Source organism: Solea solea, chromosome 15 (assembly GCF_958295425.1).
Source record: "Solea solea chromosome 15, fSolSol10.1, whole genome shotgun sequence".
Taxonomy (NCBI): Eukaryota; Metazoa; Chordata; class Actinopteri; order Pleuronectiformes; family Soleidae; genus Solea; species Solea solea.
In genome coordinates this window covers 7,135,065-7,155,163 of record NC_081148.1, presented here as the reverse complement: position 1 = coordinate 7,155,163, position 20,099 = coordinate 7,135,065, and the positions used below count along the sequence as shown (strand labels likewise).

Below are 20,099 nucleotides of genomic sequence, written 5' to 3'. Positions count from 1 at the left end.
AAAATGTTTTATTCCAGGATCTCAGATGTGTCAATGTGCTGCTTTTCATGGTCTTAAATCAAACTAAATTATACTTTGTGTTTTTGTATGTTGGTCATTTTGGTAGAAAGATACCAATAGAATCAGTTGTTGCTATGTTTAGTGACTTTCATGGTACAGTTGGGGGAAAATAAAACAAACCAAGGACAGAACATAGTGGAGTTATTTTTTTATTAGGATAACAATGAGTTTAAATTAGTTGTAGTTCCATTAGCTCGACATTAATTGTTTCCCCGGACATATTAAATGTCCACTTTATTCATCACAAAAGGTGCAAAAGGTAGAGATGTTCATGTGTTGTCTTATAACTAGTCCCCTCATCTTTGGTTCTTCAGTTAGAGAGTTGTAAAGTTGATTTTAGCTGTGAGGACCCCATAGAGGGTCTGGTGTTTGGTGAGTGTGGCCATTAATGTTTGATGGCCTCATTACAGGCTCATTACATGAGGAGAGCGCAGATGTTGTTAACCTGACTGACTGTGGCTGTGCTGTCACTGTAGCGGACAGCACAGTTTCCATATTTTTCATACGCTTGCCTAGAAAAGCATTCTGGCAAACACCTGTTTGTATCCATCCATCTTCTTTATCCTCCACATGAGGGTCGAGGGGGTTGCTGTGGGACTTTTATAGCATTTCTAGTATTACTGATGAAAAAAAGAGTTACAGATTCAATAATTTATTAATAATTATTAGATATCTACAACCATGTTATGACTATACTTTTTCACATAGGTGATATGGCCAAAAACATGATCACAAATAAGAGGTTTACAATGAGATAATTGTTGCGATAAATTGTCTTACAGTTAAAGATTGAATTTCGCTCAAGAGAGACCAGTTTATCGTGTTTTTCAACTTCAAAAGACACAGAAACCACAGTGTTTTGTCTTAAAGTGTGTTTGCACGGTGCATAAATATGATATTGAGATCTGATCCTACCTTGAGATTTGGTCATACCTTAGCTTTGAACGCATCAAACTAGCTGTGCAGATCATGAACTTGGATGATGATAATTAAACTATATCTGAATCTATAATTAAAGGAACACTATTCAACTTAATTGTAGATATTTATAATTATGAACCCCATACACAAAGGGTTAACCATGTTTGATTGGTCAAAGGATAATAACCAATAATAATAGAGGATGTAATGTAGACGTCAGAGTATTTAAAATGTCCAACCATAATTAAAGGCTTTCTTTTAACCGGTCAGAAAAATGTTAATGATATCCTTCATAATCGGTAGTAACAATTGAAGTATGATTAGTTGAAATGATGTTGATATCTGTAATTATTATGGATATAAGACTTTTGTTAAATGCCTGTGTCTGTGCAGACGTGGAAATGTCTGAGTCTCAATAAGCTGCACAGCAAACAGCACTTGCCTCAAATCATGTCTGTGTTTACAGTAAACCCTCCAGCAGCTTGCTTTTGTGCTTTAGATCATAGCATTTTAAAACTGTTCTGCTTAATTTTCAAATGTAAATAAATCGCAGTTAGTTTACATAGAAACCAGTGTCAAATAAGTTCATGCTTAAAAGCCTGTCAGCTCTGCAATCTGTTTTTCTCCATATAGCAGTGTCTATCTTGGATCTTGAGTCACCTGGAGACATTCCCACACTGTGCACAGAAAGTGATTTAATTCATGTCAAAACAAGTGAGATGGCTGCAGACAAGTTGGAGTATGACTGAAAAAACAGAGAAGCGCCCATGAAAAGTTTCAGAAGTTAATTCTCCTTCTCAAAAAACACAGCCATTCAGAAGTTTAACCTTAGAACACAGAGCATTTAAGCTGCTTTTTCTCCATTACTATGTTAAAACGTACAATTTATACAGAGGCTATAAGAATGTGCGATATAGAGTGTCTTATAGCCTTTTTTTTCAGCACAACCTATAGGCAATCAGATGAAATACGTGTTTTAATTTTCACCAAACATATATATGAACACACCTAAGCAAAACTTACTCAAAATGTTTAAAATTGATTGAATTTGTGGAAGTTGGAAATATGTCACAGTTCAAAGTTCACTTGGCTTGTTTTTGTGAACAAAAAGAAAAGAAAAACAGGAATATAATCATAATCATAACTTATCATAATGAACGTATTCAGATGAATGATGCAGCATACACTATATTACATTGTGTCTGTTCATGGAGACCATAAAAGGCAGAATAATAACATCAACAACAACATTAATCAGCATTTCCACATGAAAGTGTTTAGGTTTTTAGGACTGAACAGTTTTTTGTAAGTTGTAATATGGATTGCAATATGGTAAAATTTGTAATATTTTGATGAACTTTAAACCTTTCTTTAATTTATTGAAAATTATACCATGATATATATTGTTACTGAATTATTGCCCAATTTATTTTTATTGCTTCCAGTTGTTACATTTTCACATACATTTTGTTGTTACATTTTACACATACATTTTATTTATCAAATATCTACATAATATGTAGATATTTGATAAATTGTAAAATACAATATTATTTATTTTTTCACTTGTGCTAAATCAGTAGTTTTGCCTAAAATTACTGCTCACAGTCTCAATATGAAATGTCAATTCCTTTTTTTTCTTTTTGTCAAAGATCCTGATGTTCTGTCTTTCAATCTGAACATCATCAAATGAACCAGACCTGGCTTTGCTTCCCGTGTTTGCATGTGCTAGTGGCTGACACAGACACCGCTGCCCCTCTCTCTCAGAAGGTTCTGCGCTTGATCGCTGGATTCAGAGCTGTTTGAAGCAGCTGCCACAGCCTGCCAGTTTCTCTCAGCTCTTGTTACATTTTGCTCCTCTGTGTGGTACAGTATGTGCCTATGGATGTCCTGGGTGTCAGTGTGAGAGAAACAGGTGCTCACTGTTGTCTTTCATATCAATCAATATACTGTCCCACTGTGTGTAGTGTAGTGATTGGAAAGGTTTTCAAATGTGCATTTTCTAACCATGAACCAGTGCTTAGTTTAAATCACCTGAGAGTTATTTCCCTCAGATGTTCCCTAGCTCGCCCAGAACTAATGCAAATATTGAGCTTCAATTTCCAGAAATTTGTCTCCAAATAAATGATAATATTGATCCATATCTGCCGGATGTGAATGTAGGAAATGCTTCATAAAACTAAAAAGTAAGAATTGATTTTAAATGAGGACATAATAACAACATGGATAGTAGTTTGGACAGAAAAGTAAAGAATGAAGATTTTTGCCAATAACATGAACACAAGACATTAGTTTTATATCCTGTATTTAAATGTGTGACAAAGTTGTTCCTTAGGACTATAGGGTATCCCTAACAAAATGTAAGGATTATGTCACCGTCATTTGTTCTACTTATTTGTGACATTCAGGTGGAGTTAGCCGGCACAAGAGAGACAAGGACAAAATAATTCTAGGTGACAGCTAAGCTGTTAGACTTGAAGTTTTCATGTGATTGCCAAACTCGCTGAAGACTTTCCTTTTGGCATGGCTGTTGACATTTTTGTGGGTCTGGATGATTGACATCCTCCCAGTGCTGCTCAACCTCATAAGCTTGTTATGTGATCAAGTATCAGTGCAGGTAAATTTAGATGAAGAATCATTTAATATAAGAATAACTACCGTGTCTTACAATAACTTACATCAATCCGTGTTTGCAAAATAGATAATGTGAGGTCAGGATTAGTGGTAATGCTTCTTTCAACATGTTGATCATCTGAGTTACATTTTTTATCAGGTGCAACCACATTAATTTGTCACTTCATGTGATATACTGTATGATCTTTCCAAACAAATAAACCCACAAATGGAAGGAAAATGGAAACTAACGCTCTGTAACGCTCACATGACAATTTTGATTCTGGCATTCATTTCCTCACAGAAAAGGAAATTACGACTTAAAGACAGTTTTTCACTTGTGACAGTTATGGCTTTACTTAAGTGCACATTTAAACTCTGTTGTTGTTGCTGTAACTGTATTTGACAAGTTACACACCGGTGTTGACATGCAGGGATTAGACATACTTTGTCTCTGCGAAAAAAGGGAATCGGAAAGAAACCAAAAACATCAGCGGGACAGGAGGACACACGATAAGATCTGGTGCCAGTTTGCCACGCCATGCCGACCTGATCCTCTGTGTGTGTCTGTGAAAACAAATGGACCTGCACAGATGCAAGTGAGAAAGTTTGAACTTGCACAAATCCTATACCGTACACATAGAACTTGCTCAACGCTGAGCAATGCTACAATTCTACAAACTATGTCTGCCACTGAACCCTGTCCTCTGTCCACTCCATCTCCTCCTGTATCCTTCCCTCGTCACTCCTCCATCTCCACCCTCTCTGTCTTGTCTCACTGCTCGGTCACTTGTCCTCGCACAGTGCACCTGAGTGACCCGGTCACGTTGGCAGCTGGGAGACAGAGAGCCATCACACGGATCAGCCTCCATATCGCTCTTCTATCTCCACAGTTAGACCAAATAACCCTTGCAGTGCACCGGCAGTCGCACAAAAGCAAACCTGAGCAACACACAAACACAATAAGCCATTACATCATCATCACAACTATCTCCTGTATCATTATCCTTTATCCATGTGCTATCACTCGGCTTACTTTATGGCATATTTGTGTCTCAACGGTGTCATCGTCCAGCCTTAGATTAGCTGATTAGGCTTTATCAGGTGGAGCATATAGCGCAGTAAATGTTCTAAAATACCAATGTTTTTCAAAACAAACCTATATGACCTCATCCTGTCATTTTAGTGTACATGCAGTAATCGTAATAAAGCACTAGGTGGCAGCATTTGCCCTTATTAAGACTGCTGCTGTTGGACTTCTCTTTGCATAGACGTTGATGGATTTGTGGCAAAGACTCTCCAGAAAACACTTGTTGCTGCATGTGACAGTAGTGTTGCCTTCAGGACGTGGACTTGTGATATGAAAGTGAAAAGTTCAAATTTACTGCAACGTTTTAAAACAAGAAGCGTTTACACTATCTCTAAATTTGCTTGCTCAAGTTATATTTGTAGAAATTGCGTCCAAGGCTGTAACAGACACTTGAATTTCCCCCTTGTCCGTCTTCGAAGAACTGCAACTTAGTGCAACAGTACAAGCAAGCCGACTAATAAAATGAAGACACTTTTAAAACTGTTTTCAAAGTGCCTAACAGGAAGAGCAAATGGGAGACAGGCGAGATAGGGTTAGGGTTTATATATTACATGTACATTTAAGCCTATTATAGTTTTATAAATGCAGCTTTTGTGACAGATTGTGAGCTGCACCAAAAAGAAGAATCTATACAGAATTGTCATTGTACATGGAAATTGCTGTATCCATACTGAGGGTTTACCCAACAATGTTTGGGTCATAATTATCTGTGTGTGTTATTACTGTTTAGTTTATATATATGTCGCCATTATTCCACTTGATCACCCCGCATGACATTATGTTAAACCATTCTTTAGTTGAATTGAAGTCTTGTTTTTATGCGTTGTGCAGAGCACATCTTCTAAAATAACTCTTTCTCAGTGTATTATGAATTGGTTGCTTCCATAATTAGCCTGCAGATCCATTTGAGCCGACGTTATTGTGTGGTTTTGGCACTTTTACAACAAGGCCTCGAGGCGTGTGAGTGTTTCCAGTCTGCCTCAGAGGTACCTATGACCACTCTGAGTTTCTTTTCTCACTGATTGACTGTGATTGAAACCTGAGAAGATTTTCTTTCCTGGCCAAGTGTTGGCTTGCTCTGGGGGAAAAAGACAACCAAGCTCTCAATCACAGAGAACACAGACGGACCCCTACAAATAGACCAGGCAACGTCTTGGCACTGATGCAGAACTATTCAATTAAACCTCATTATATCCACACACTGAGCCACACCCACAGGTATTTCATCGTCTGAGCAATCCACACTGTCTCCCTTCATCTAACTCCCTGAGGTGCTTGCATAGGGAAATGGTTTTGAGGGAGTCATACTTCATATTAAGACAACTACATATTTCATAGCACTTGACGGACTGATTGATGGGAGTGTATCTTCATTTACCTTGTGCGTCACTACCACAGAAGATCTTTATCATCAACAGTAAAATGAAGGATCATGGCCCGGCTTGTTTCAAAGAGGAGAGTTATTGTTCACCTGTCGTCAAAGTCTTTGAGTGTTTCCTGGTGTGAGTATCTGAAGTGTCTTTGACTGTAAACACACTCAGTAGTTGCCCTGCTTTGGTCACAAGGTGGCATCAAACCCCCACACGACAACATTCTGCCTCTATCCCAACTGAAAGCACACTCTCCATTCTCTCTGCTGTTGACAGCAACCAGCACTAAAAAGTCACTGAGGGATTACCAAAAATGTGGCTGCAACAGTTTTCCCGGGTCCACAGCCAGCTGATGTGGCAGCAAACCTACATCGGCGAGGGAGCAAGGTGGTTCTCGTTTTTTTTTTTTTTTTAATGAATGGACCTGTTGTTTTAGCAGCACAAGGCCAGGCCTGGTCCATTCGCACCACCTTTCATTACCCTCAAAAAACCTCCAAATCCATCCAACTGGACCAGTGACGGCAGCTCGCTGCCGATGCTGGCGGTCACACCCCTCTGCCCAGCCATAATGGGCCACGGCACAATTGGGGGCCACGTAACCGACAACATTCCCGGCCCTTCCAAGAGGCCGGTTGCCTGCAGGTTACCAGCAACACTGCTTGTCCCTGTTTGTCTGCACTCACTAAAAGGAAAGAATGTTTTCCCCCACAACATAGCTGCGCGGGGATTAAGGCCCATTCTGAGTGGCCCCGGGTCGTGCAGCAGATGTTAGCTAGGATAGCGCTCGTTGCTGTGCCGACAGTGAGCCGGCGGGATCGGCCCGCCCAGACGACGTTAAGCCTATGTACATGTATGGGAGAAGAGGGGGGAGTTGGAGGGCCTGTCACACATTAAAGAGAATGGCGGCGGGAAATTTGTCACAGTGGTCACACACTAATTCATCTGCACTGTCTCTAATCGTCATCGCACACATCGAGAGCTGGAGAGTTGCACATGGTTAGCCTCATGCTAATTTGTAGTCGGGTCCCATTGAGACTCTGACATCACTGTTCAATAAACTACATTATTTACTTTGTCAACACCTTTCTTCATTGGTGACAGTGAAGTGTGACTTTTCCTGCAGCAAAACATGAGAGCTTTTAAAACCAACAGTTGAATGTCATCTGTCAAAATCACTTCCTCTGTGTGAGTGTTGGCTTTAACCCTCTCACATGATGTTTTAATGGGATCTGCTGTTTTTCACTGCAAAAATCTCAGTAGTAGTATGGTATTATTAATTACTTAATTTCACTTAACCCAACAACACTTATTTACAGAAGGTTTCACATAAAACCTCTAAGTTTCACATAAAGGTGGGAATCTTTCGGAATCTCTTGATTCGATTCTGATTCCTCCAATCACGATTTGATTAAAAATCCATTTTTGATTCAAATTAACTCTGGATTAAAAATTGTCTATTTAGAGCTGCTGGTTTGAGGGTCAACTGCTGTTGTGTACAAAGAACAGTTCTTTTTGTATAGCTTTTATATCTGGAAACAGGCAATGTAACCACAAGCAATGCCAAGAAAGGTTACGTGAGGGTATGACAAACCTTTGCTCACTTGCAATCATTAAACTGAAGCCTTCATTTTCTGCTATGCTGTGAGGACATTTTCTGTTGAAATGAAACAAGCTATTGTAATCAGTTTATTCATTTTTTAAATTAACTTTTGGAAGTTTTCAATCTTAGAGGATAAGAATTTTTTTTTAAACTTCACATGCAAACATGTATGTGCACAGCCATGTGGTATCAACTACTGATAAGTAAGTTCCTGCACTTGGGTGCAAAAGTCATACATATACTTATAACATATTGGTTCTGTTACAGATTGGTGTAGATGCACAGAGGCTCCTCCCTTGGTCCAAAAACAAACATGCAGGTTGACTTAAACTGAATGTAGGTGTCAATTTGACAAACCATGAATCTTGTCTGTATGTTAGCCCTGTGACAGACTGGTGACCTGTCCATTTTGTACCCCGCCTCTTTCCCTGTGTGAGCTGTAATTGGCTCCAACTCCTCTAACGCCCTTTAAATGATAAGCAGTGTAGATAACGCAGAAACAGATTCATATTTTTATGTATGTTATGACATGTGCACAAGTAATAAATGAAACCCGATACCTGACATTTTATTTACTGCATTTCATCCAATAAGGAGTGGTGAGGAGGTGATAATACAGAAAAGGTTGTTGCACCAAATGTTGAATAGGCTTTCTGTGGATTATTATTTCTGCTCTGTGTTTTGCATTTTTATTTCCAACTTTCTACTGTAAACCATTACAATAAACTCAAACAGTGAACTCTGTCTGAGTTGTATAAGTGTAAGGGAACTCGGGCTGTATGCTTGTTTGATGTGAAAGACGAGCCTGTTGTCTTTACGTCAGACTGATATAACTGCAGGGTGAATGTGTTTAACATGGGGCCCAGTTCAGGCACCTGTGGTACTCTCCAGCATCAGGCTTAATGGAAAGAGGATATAGTGTCTGACAAGACATGACTTGACCCAGTGGGACAGGCAGAGCTGTGCACTATGTTCCTGAATAAACTGCAGAAATCAGTGTTGTAGAATTTTACGCGTGCGTGCGTGTGTGTGTGTGTGTGTGTGTGTGTGTGTGTGTGTGTGTGTGTCAGCTCCACAATGATTGTACTCTCAGAGAGTGTTGGGCAGGATAGGGCTGTTTTCACGCACGGCTGGATGTTTTGGGCTTTCTGACAAATGGAAAACAGCCAGATGTTTGTGTGTTCATGTGCATACATTGTATGCGCCCACAGTTGTCTTATTTCATGCTTCCGTTCTGCTGATTTTAAATCTCAGCAGCAGCTCAACGAAAAATGACTAGACACCTTGCGGTCAAGAACTACTTTTCCAATATGTGTTAGAAAACTGTAGAAGCACAAAGGTCAAACTTTATCTCGGTTGTTTTTTTGCTTATTTTGAAAACTCCCTTGTGTGCACTATGTTTTTAAAATAACCGCTATGGCGTTTGGCAGCAAGGAGGTGAGGACGACTGAAAAGTCTCTCTGCTTCAGTCCTTAAAACAGTCAACATGTCCAGCTGAATCCTGCAACAGCATCTTACAAATCTATATAATAAAACAACGTGAGCTTCGAGTGGAAGAAATCACTTTTCAGTTGTGGTACTCACTGAAATGGGAAAAAACAAATAAAATTGTGTTTGTTTCCATTTTCATTGGGCCTACTCTTTAATATACGGTATATTAAAAAATTGTGGTGCTGAATGAAAACCACAATCAATACCTGCAGTTTCTGGCTGTAATTTGGCAAAGATAGTGTGGAAATGACTGCTTTATCTAAAGTGCATTAAAATTCTAATCTTCAGCCATCTTTAAGTTTAACTACTCACATATTCTTATCACCGGACCTGGTGTTCAATATAAGCAGCCAGACACAAACTAGGTGCCTTTCAAAGTTCCCTCCATAGATTCCAAAGTGCCAGGCATCTGGACCTGATCCTCTATCTCACGGCTTACTAATTATCTATAACTAACTATATGTATCAGACCTGTATAATACCTTAACTGTTCAGATGTCAGGCATTGTCTCAGTTCTCCTTGGATCTGAGCTGTCTTTCATCTTAACTCATCACTGACTCCAAAGGTTCCATCATTGATCATCTCACCGGATCATCAAAAATCAAAAATCTCCACAACAAATGAAACTTTTGTTCATTGTTATTTTTATCACATATGAGGATGGATGTACAGTGTCTTTAAAGGTTTTGTGTTTTTTTGACAATAAATGACCATTCTGACTTGACTGACACAATCAATCAATTGATGGATTGATTGATAGAGTAACTGACATGCTTATATTCTTATTATAACACCATCCTTCCATCCATTTTCTACCGCTTTATCCTCCGCATGAGGGTCACAGGGGGTGCTGAGGGTCATCTCAGCTGACATAGAGCGATAGCGGGCACACCTGGACAGTTTGCCAATCCATCGCAGGGCCACATAGAGACAAACAACCATTCACTCTCACATTCACACCTACGGTCAATTTAGAGTGTCCGATTTACCTAATCCCCAAATATGCATGTTTTTGGACTGTGGGAGGAAACTGCAGAACCTAAAGAAAACCCACACACACGGGGAGAACATGCAAACTCCATGCAGAAAGGCTAATTTAACACCATTTCTGGTCTAATTATTTTCAGATTTTTTGTTTCTCTTAATTTTAATGATTGTATTACTAAAGATACTGTCGCAAAATTTGTTTAAATCGCTCGAGTGAGTCAAAATGTATGTTTGTTTGAAGATCTACCAGTGAGGAAGTGGGATAACATCTGCCAGGTAAAAGAAAGATCTATGAGTGGACGATAGCGAGGGGTTTATTTCTACTTCCAGCCTGCAGCAGGGAAGGAGGGGGGGGTGTATGACATCTATCTCTGAGGTCACCGCAAAGAGAGCAAATGTCTTGGTCCACATGTCATCGATGTCCGTCCACTCTGTGCCATGTCAAGCTGTCAGTGACGAGAGAGGCAGAGAGAGGCACTGGCCCGTTGAGAGGTGTCCAAAGTGTCATGGCCTCATCCGGGAGGTGACGGACAGCGCGTGTGTGAGTATGTGACGGGGAAATAAGACTGCTGAGAAGTCTAGGGGACGTTCATTGACCTTTCGTTTTGCCAGGGTCCATCTCACTCTGTTGATCTGAGAGCAACTTTAAAGGACCTCATCCTCCTGAGCCCTTGACAGGTGCATGCGGGTGTGGTGCTGGTTTTGTGTACCTAAAAGTGCACATGTGGTCTTATACGGCAGTTGTGAAAAGCTTTAACTTGCCTGTGTGTGTGAGTGTGTGTGTCTCAAGGCTTCTTTACGCAGTCCCAACCATATCTGCTTGATCCACTGCAAAGGTAAAACATGTAGTTTGGAATATACAAAGGCTAAGGCTGAAAGATTTGGGTGAAATATCTAAATGCTAATTATTTTTTGCAATATTAAATATATTTATATATCAGTAAAACTTCCGTTTTAATATTGACTGTACTTTAATGCAATGATAAAACCATAAAGATGTTCAAAACTACTCTTTTTTTAGCACTAATAGAAACATGTTTTATCTGTTTTATGATTATACTGATGATGCCTGTTTATATTTAACTAATGGCACAATCATGTTTTTTTGTTTTTTTTAAACAATAGAAAAACTTGATTTTTCAGTGTTCTTCCTAGTTAGACGATCTGGTGCAGTCAGTTATTGGGTCAGAGAAGTAAAGTTCCTGTTTTTTAAGGAGGAACTATTGACAGAAAATGAATGTTCTACCCATTTGCATCAGTGAATACTCACTTAAGAACGAAGGGAAGTTAGAATAAGCCTTTTTTTACTAAGTTTTACTAAGGGTGCCATCTTGTGAAACCATATGCCCAAACAAACAAACAATTTTAAAGAGGAAGCACACAATCCAAGATGAACTACATGCTTTCTGGTATGCAAAGGCCACCGTAGTTTGACGTGCTTGGCAAAGGGAGAGGTGAGGAGTCCTCTGTTTATAACAATCCACAGTCTCAAGATGTCACTAATTCTGACACAGTGTACTTTTTAGTTTTAGTTTGAATGAACTTAATACATTTGTGTTGCCAACTGAAGTTTGTGTAACCAATTCAACAGCTCAGGGAATTTAATGGGCTGTGCATCAGGATGAGTAAGCCTTTGTGTATACACACACACATACATATACAGTATATGTGTGTATACATATATAGATATATATATCTATATATGTATATATATATATATATATATATATATCTATATATATATATATCTATATATATGTGTGCATGTGATGGACAGATGTCATTGTTTGTTCTTGTGTGTGCATTTGTACATTTGCGCGTGTTTGTGGTCAGGAGGTGAGAGACCGACAACAGGGAACTAAACAGCTTTTAAAGAAGAAAATCCAACAACATAAACAAAACCACATTCGGCGTGACACGTGTCACCTTTGCTGTGACAGGGGACAGACACCGGAGACGTACTGTGTCCCCGAGAATCTCTTTGAAGTCAGTCAGCGGTTGTGCTGCTGGTTTGAAGGTGTTGCCTTCACTGCCCTTGGGTGTTGCTATGGGGCAGATGCACAAGGCTTTTAGTGAAACACTTGCCAGGATTAGACTTTAATTGAATGGGAGTGAAACACAACCATCACTGGTTCAGTGGGAGCCTGTCTGAATGTGAAAATGTAGGTTTTATGTATTAGATTGGATTATTATCACATTTTGTTTCTTTTCTAAGATATTTCCTGTGTAGTCGAGGCCTGAGTCCATCAAACATCTCTTTTGCTCTGTCTTCTCCTGCCCATCGTTCTCAGTCATTATGGTGTTTGTGTTTCTGCTCCAGGCGCTGGGTAAATACCTCTGCTGGAGGAGGAGGGTTTTCGCCCCCTCTTCCCTCCATTACCTCCTCTAATGACGTTTACACATCTGCTTAGAAGAGCCTCCACTCATCTCTCTGTCTCATTGTGTCCGTCTTTCTCTCCTCCACTCTGTTGCGCACACGGACATGGAGTCACTGGCACTGCAAGTTTATCTCTTAGAATTATCGATTATTTGGCGACTGAATGAATAAATCTGTGTCCTAATTGCAGCAATAAATATAGTGGGCCCATAATTGTCACGTTTGCTCACGAACAGACCAACAAGTTCTGAGATATTCACAATCTTGCGAGGGAGTTTCATTAGGAGCAAGAGACAAACATGAGAAAGAAGTTGATGCTCGCCATTTTTAATGTCCTTTAAAAAATAAAAAACCTATGGAAAGATTTTTACTTCTACAAAAACAAGTGTTGCACTAGAACAATTAGTTGATACATGTATCAGTTGATTGACAGGAATTATTTATAATTTGCAAAGCAAATCAAAGTTGTAGTAAACTGTAGTGTTTAGAACTGAGCATCACATAAAACAAGGAATTAATAAACAAGGGATTTCCTGATGAGTTAGTTAAGAATAACACTAGATCTGTTAGTTAATTAATTAAAAGTAGGTGCAGCCCCACATAAAAGTGAAGGGAAATTGCAGTGTAGCAAATGTCATGGTCCTCACCACCAGTGTTACTTTCTCTAATTACTTGTACTGTAAATGTTTTTAGTTCCATTTCCTGTGACAGGTTTCATTACTGAGCAAAAAAACTCTCAGGGAAACCTGAACTTTTCAACTCTCTTACCTGTACACACACACACACGCACACACACGCACACACACACAAAACACAGTCAAGCATGCATCAATTGACAATGAGACATGCCCCACGGCCATGTCACTGCAGCTTCATTTTCCTGCTGATTGACAGGTCCTGCAAAACACACACATATGCACATGCATGCAAAGTGACTCTACCTGTCACCTCTCTTGAATACTGTAGTATTACCTTTACCTCATTTTGTTCTGCCTGTCTGTCACCCTTTATTCTTCCGCCACTGACTGCTCAATGGGCTCCCGTGGGACTCTGTAAAGTGTGTGCGTGTGTGTGCGTGTGAGAGAGCGGTTTGACCTGCTGCCTGGCGCCACTTTGCCCACCCTCCACTGTCCTTCTGTCTTGTGATGAGACAGATGAGAAGTTGCACTGTACTTACCCATGGTTTTGTTTCTCTGTGTGTGTGTGTGTGTGTGTGTAGTTTGCTGCTCGACCTCATGACACATTCTCTCTGAAGAAGCTAGTCTTCCTCCTGTTTGTCTTAGTCTCAGTTGAACACTGTACTGAGGGAGGGAACAGGGATTATGACACGTTTGTTAAGGCTCTATTAATGACCACGAGGGCTGAATAAAGAATTGCTCTCAGTTCAATGTTGCAATGTGAAACAATGGTGCAATAAATTTGCAAATTGGAAAGGCTGCAATGTAATGGTGCTGTTTTCGATTGTACTGTATAACAGTTCATAAAACATTTTAAACAAATCCTATCTTTGCCTTTCTAATGTTGCATTAAGGCCAGGTCATACTTGTCATACACACTTCATATTCCTGCATGCATGTGTAGACCCCTTTAAGACCACTACTGTCTACAATGATTACAAAAACTATAGTGTTTATCCAGTAACCCTGTATCTAAAATAAGATTTGTTTTCTTCTTTGTTTTCCATTGCTGACAACAATAGCTGTGACTGGAGTCTTCTAGTCCCATTTTTAGTCATCAGTCATGGCGTCAGCGTTCTGAGTCATGATCGCCTCAAGCGACTTTCTTCAAATTGACTGTGACTCAAAGAGGAACTATGACTTAGATTTCAAAGGTCGCATATCAAGGTCACTCTTCTATTGCCAAACACATTTTTCAGCCACAAGTCAAGAGTTAATTAATTGGATCTGCTGTCAGCGTTGTTGCCTTGAGGATGGAGGAACTTAATCAGTTAATCAGCCTCATTAGGACCAGGTTTTGGTCACCGTGAGCACCTCTGGTCCTGATAAAGGTCAGTGTTTATGCCAGAAAAGCTCCTAAAGAGTTAACAAATACAACTACACACTGACACGCTTCTTTATCTGCTCTCTCAGCGTTCACAGGCCTCCCATGGTGTTTTCCTCTGTTACATTAGACGCCTTTCCTGGCTTGGATTCTTTGTTTTACCCCATTCCCCCCCCCCCATAATCTCGCTCTATTGTCAGAGGCGTATCCCGTGTTTTCAGATTTTGTCCACCTTTCTTTTCTCTGATATGCCACTAGAAGCCTGAGGTCTTCTCCCTCAAGGATATACTGCAGATAAGCGTGACTGTGTGGTTTCATATGTATGTAAATGTGCGCATGTGTACATTTCCTCAGGTATCACAAGGTCAAAAGATAGGAAGGAGAGTGTGCAGTGGACTCCGCACGCGTTTCCGTGCATACGTATGTGCTAGTTTGCCGTTTGAGTTCACATATCAGACATTTGAGAGATAGCAGTGTATGTGGCATTGGGCAATGCATCAGCATACAGTATGTGCCCCTGTAGTCTGTGATGGAGACTTGGCAGGAACTCCGAAGCACCTCAGATTGGAAAATCTCCACTCATACGCTCACAATTATATACGGTTACCGTTCCTATCGCTCTGAGTGGATGTACTTTCTGGTCTCTCTTTGTATGTTCTTCATTTTTGCCAAGTTTCTCTCCGAGAGCCAAAACAAGACCAGGCAGTGGCTGCGAGAGAGAGAGAGAGAGAGAGAGAGAGTCTGCGAGAGATAAAGATGGTGGAGAAGATGTCAGAGAATTTAAAACACTCTCATCCAGGAGATGAGACAATGAAGAATCAAGTAAAAGGTGCAAGAGAGAAAGAAGAAATTCCGGCGCACTGAAATACTGTCCTTTGACTGAGAGGAGACAAAGAACGAGGAGAGTTAAAAAAATAAAAATGTTAAAAAGTGAGAGTGCAGACACTTGCAGACAGGGTCAGAAAGCTTAATGCATTTCTAATAGCAGGTACCTTAGAAAAAACAGGGGAGACAAGAAAGATTAAAAAAAAGGAAAAGGGACAAGAAGGCAGAAGGGAGATAAGTGAAGGTAGAGGAGGCACAAAAAAAAGAGGGGGGAATGAAAAACTGACTGACAAACTTATGCAGAGCCAGGCAGGTGAGGAGGGAATGGCAATGTCTGTGATGTATAATGAAAAAGTGTGTGTGTGTGTCTGTGTGTGTGCGCGTGTGTGTGAGTGAGTTGGGGTTGGAGGAATGGTGCAAGACTGTGATGGCCTTGTGTCAGTCACCCTATGGCAGCTCTTTAACCCTGTAATTTACCACATCACTCTTCTCACAGAGATGGACCACTGTGCCGACTGACAACCCTGCCTCTGGCATGTGTCAGTGTGTGTGTGTGTGTGTGTGTGTGTGAGGGAGTGCATACATGTGAGAAAAGATTCTTTTACATGTGAATGAAAATGTCTGCCCTCATTGCCTTCATGTCATGCATGTGTCTCTCGTCTGTTGCAGTGCAGCTCCAGATCTGATCCACGGCCCTCATCGACCCCACGGGTCACTGCCCCCCAAATTTGAACACAGTTGCTTTTGAACTCCCAGCGGTTCCGACATAAACAACAACTTCTGTGAGTATCCCAGTGTTTCTCCTCAGTGAAGAGTTTGACTCAGCTGGTGTGATGCTGCATCTGTCCTATACATTACAGATATACATTATATAACAGCGTATAGAAGAAACACATACAGTGAAATATCGCGATATTTTACGCGGTGATATTATAATCGCTTTTGAGACACCAAGTATCGATGGCATATTTGTGGGGATTAGAAAAACAACCAATAGACGTCTCAGTCCACTAGATGGCGCCAAGTGATCACTCTCACTAGAGCTGTCATGTGCGTATATCGCAATGTGCGATTTCGCAAATGCTCAGTATTTTTTGCAATATTGTATCGTGAGTTATATATCGCGAAAATATCGTACCGTGGCGGTTTGCACTCCTACCTCACACTGTCACCGCATGTAAAATGTTGAATGCCTGCAAGACTTTGGATTCACTATCTCACTGTCTCTGTACGCCTTGTCGTAGTCGTATCACCTTGAAACCCATAACAAAAAAGTGTCATCATTTCAAATCCATGCATTTTTTACACATAATCAACTTAATTCAATGAGATTATTTTCTTCTTTTACTAATTAAATTTGGGGGGGACAATAAGAGACTTTTAAGAGAGTAATACATGTCATCAGTTCATTCCACCTGTATGCCTCTATTCTTTAGAAAGCCAGCACAACCGCTGCCACCTCACACACCTCACACTCTCCTCTCACCTTGGCCAAGGTGAGTGTTCAGTGGGCAAAATCGATGAGAGATTTCAGATGTCTTAAATCCACCAACTCTATTACTATCTCTGTTTTCTCCATTCTTCCCATCATCATGTCGTCATATCTCCTAAAACCTGTCTGGTTTTGCCAATCGCTTTTTGGGACCAGATGAAATCAAAGACTCTCAGGCTTCCAATAAATAAACTCTTTTTGAGAGATCAATATATATATATATATATATATATATATATATATATATGTGCTATATATAACACTCTAGTCAAAAAAGGCACATAAATATACTTTACTGCAAATCAGAATAAATCATGTAGGTGAGGATAGTTATGGTGTGGAAGCAGAAATGTTTGTTTTGTTTCTTGCAGATTAGAATTTTGTCGATTTTTGAGCAAATATTTACAGTGGGATTGAAGTATTTGTGGTGAGGACTATATGGATTGCCACTTTCTATTTGTGTGATAATCTGAAAACCTTGAGTTTCTGATACCGGTACAGTCTTTTAACTACTTTTAAACAACAAAGCTTGGAATAACAAACTAATCGGCCATCTCAAAAATATCCTGCTTCCACAAAGGAAGCAATATTTCACCACAACACGATAAAATGCTGCTGCTTATTTTTTATCTGAATGTTTTCACAGAAAAAATGTACACTTAGATTGTTCCGTGTTTTTTCCTTTTAGCTTAAATGCCTAGTAAACTATTGGTGACAACTTATTTCGAGAGGGCAGTAACTATGGTGTCCTTCGAGGATCAGTTCACATAGCAATCTTATCCTACCGTGTATCCTGAGGCCACACTTTATAAAAACATACCTATGGGTAGTATAATCATTTTTGTAAACCCTCGTTAATGTTACACGCCACTGACATGACGACTGCAGACATGTGCATCCCTCGGACACATTCTGGTCACATGACGCTGCTCGTGAAGCATGCACATGATATTTAGAGCCTAAGGATTGTGTCAGATTTGACTACAATCCAGTGACTTTGAGCAGTTTCAGTCCAGTCCTGATAAATGCTGCTCTTACCTTATTATGGAGCATCCAAAATGTGTGTTTTTATAGCTGGATCTTTTTAAAGATGCTGCCTTGCTGTGCTTATACTATACTGTGTATAGAATATGGTACACATGTCCATCAGTGACAGGATGTAGAGTGACAGCATTTTTAGAAAGGCCAACATTCAGAGTACAATGATTGTTCTGTACATCCACCTGCATCTCCACTGTAGCCGGACATGTTCTCTCCATGTATACACAGAGCACACGGAGAACAGTAGCTCATGTTATATTCTGCGAGCTTAACTACATGTGTTTATGTTTGACCTCTGTTGAGAGCGTAGAAAAAGTTAGAGGTGTGACAAAACTGCAGTCCACGTATCTTAGAAAGGCCTCCATTGTTTTAGCTCTTTTCTCGAACAGAACACGGCTTGAATAAATATTTACTCCGTTCGATCACTGACTTTCTCTTTCTTTGTCCAGCACACAGATACACACACGGATCCAATCACACTCATATAGAGGCGCTCTCTGTCGCTGCCGTTCCTTGTTGCAGACACACACACACACACACACGCACAAACACATACTCATGGTAACCCCCAGAGGGGACAGTGAAAGAAGAGCAGAGAAGGAGATGCAGAGAGCAGACAAGGTCGTAGTTCCTGTGGACTGTCTTTGAAAGAGGAGTCGCATGTTTTCCCTCCCCTCCTTTGATGTTAAAGCAGCCTCTTTAAAGACAACAATAACCTAGACTACCACCACCACCGCCGCCCCACACCAAAGACCTCTGTACAATGTCTGTACACAGCCCCAAAGCTCTGCAGGGGGACAGGTAACCCACGGCAACCTCAGCCAGAAATCAGAATGAGTGTGGCAGCTGTCCAGGACCTGTCCTCTGTGTGTGTGTGTGTGCGTACTTGTATTTGTAACCTCTTTAGGACCTTGTTTGGCATAAACACTGACCTTCCAAAAGTCTTATAACCTTATTCCTGAGGAACGGGTTATGTTTAGGGTCTAATTTTATGCAAAGTGCAGTTAACCTAAAATAATCAGATTAAACGCTGATAAGTGCACACTCATCCAGTGACTTTCATGTGTTCTGTATCTGTGTCAGACCTCTTGTTTCTTCTAATCTGCTCCCAAATTCCCCCCGTGAACCCCAAGGCGCCACAGAACAAGGTCTCATGATGTTTTAGGTTCGCCAGAGCGGCAATAAGTAAATGAAAGCTTGCTGAAATGAGGTTTTCCCTCCAAAAGAGCTGACTCCCTTTTTAGAAAAAAAAACCTGGTTAGGAAAGGATGAAAGAATCCTCTTATGTCAGTAAACTTGTTACGCCGCCGCTGCCATGCCACGCTAGCCCCAGCGTTTCCATGGCGCCCACAGTTATCTATGTGTATTTTTGTTGGGACTTTTAGTTTTGGGGGTTGAGTGGCAAAATTAGATTTATTTTTCCCTCTCACACCATGAGGAGCAGAAAGAGAAAGATAAGAGAGAGTCCTCTCTCAGCGTTAACGAGAGAATACGGGAGAGGCAGTGGACGGAGCGACGGCGAGCACTTGCTGTACAGATGTGGCCAACACAGCAGTACTGCAACAGCTGTGCTGCAGTGTACAGAGATTACAAGCTGGACAGTGTGGAGCACTTTCTCCTACACATGCTACTGTATGTTGATAAGAGTGCATCTGTGGACTCTGTGGATGTCATTTCTGGGTCCACAAATTTAAGCCAACATGGAAGTGCCTGAAACCTGTATATTCTTAAATGACCTAGAGGGGGTCAAGCCATCGGTTGCAGGAAGACGTCTGTGTGTGTGTATGAGGAAACGACTGTGTCTCTCACGCTCAGTTGTTCTGTAATGATGTTCCTGAGGAGTGATGGACGTTGTGGAGCTAACAGAGATCCTGTGAGGTGTCCGAAACCAAACCAATCATTACGAAACATCTCGGGAAAAATGAAATGTCAGGAAATAGGAAATGACGACACACAGCAACAGTGAACATGTAGAGATTTCATGAGCTTGTTGTGGAGACTGAGCAGCTGAAATAAAACACCTAAGCACAGCCAGGTATAACCAGCGCTGTGAACGTGAAATGGTTCTGTTTGTCGTTTCAGGATTCAGGAAATGGCGAGTGAGATAAAATTGGTTCAAACTATTTAGAAATGTGGTGCTGCAGGCCCCACCCTGATGGTTCCTGAAATATCTGAAAGTACGTCCATGAACTTCGAGGTTCCTGCGGTGGAAACATGCCTCGAGATGGTT

General features: G+C 40.6%; 1 protein-coding gene across 4 annotated transcripts in view; it reads left to right on the top strand.

The window, feature by feature from the left end:
* The window catches only part of wdpcp (WD repeat containing planar cell polarity effector), a 78,320-nt gene that overhangs the window by 812 nt on the left and 57,409 nt on the right, over positions 1 to 20,099 (top strand). For 2 of the 4 annotated variants that reach the window (XM_058652013.1, XM_058652012.1), the window contains exon 2: positions 16,006 to 16,118. The gene's annotated coding sequence lies outside the window, so the exon portion shown is untranslated. Of the gene's footprint in view, positions 1 to 16,005; positions 16,119 to 16,772; positions 16,833 to 20,099 lie in introns of all 4 variants that reach the window. The other 2 variants (XM_058652014.1, XM_058652015.1) reach the window with 2 other exon arrangements.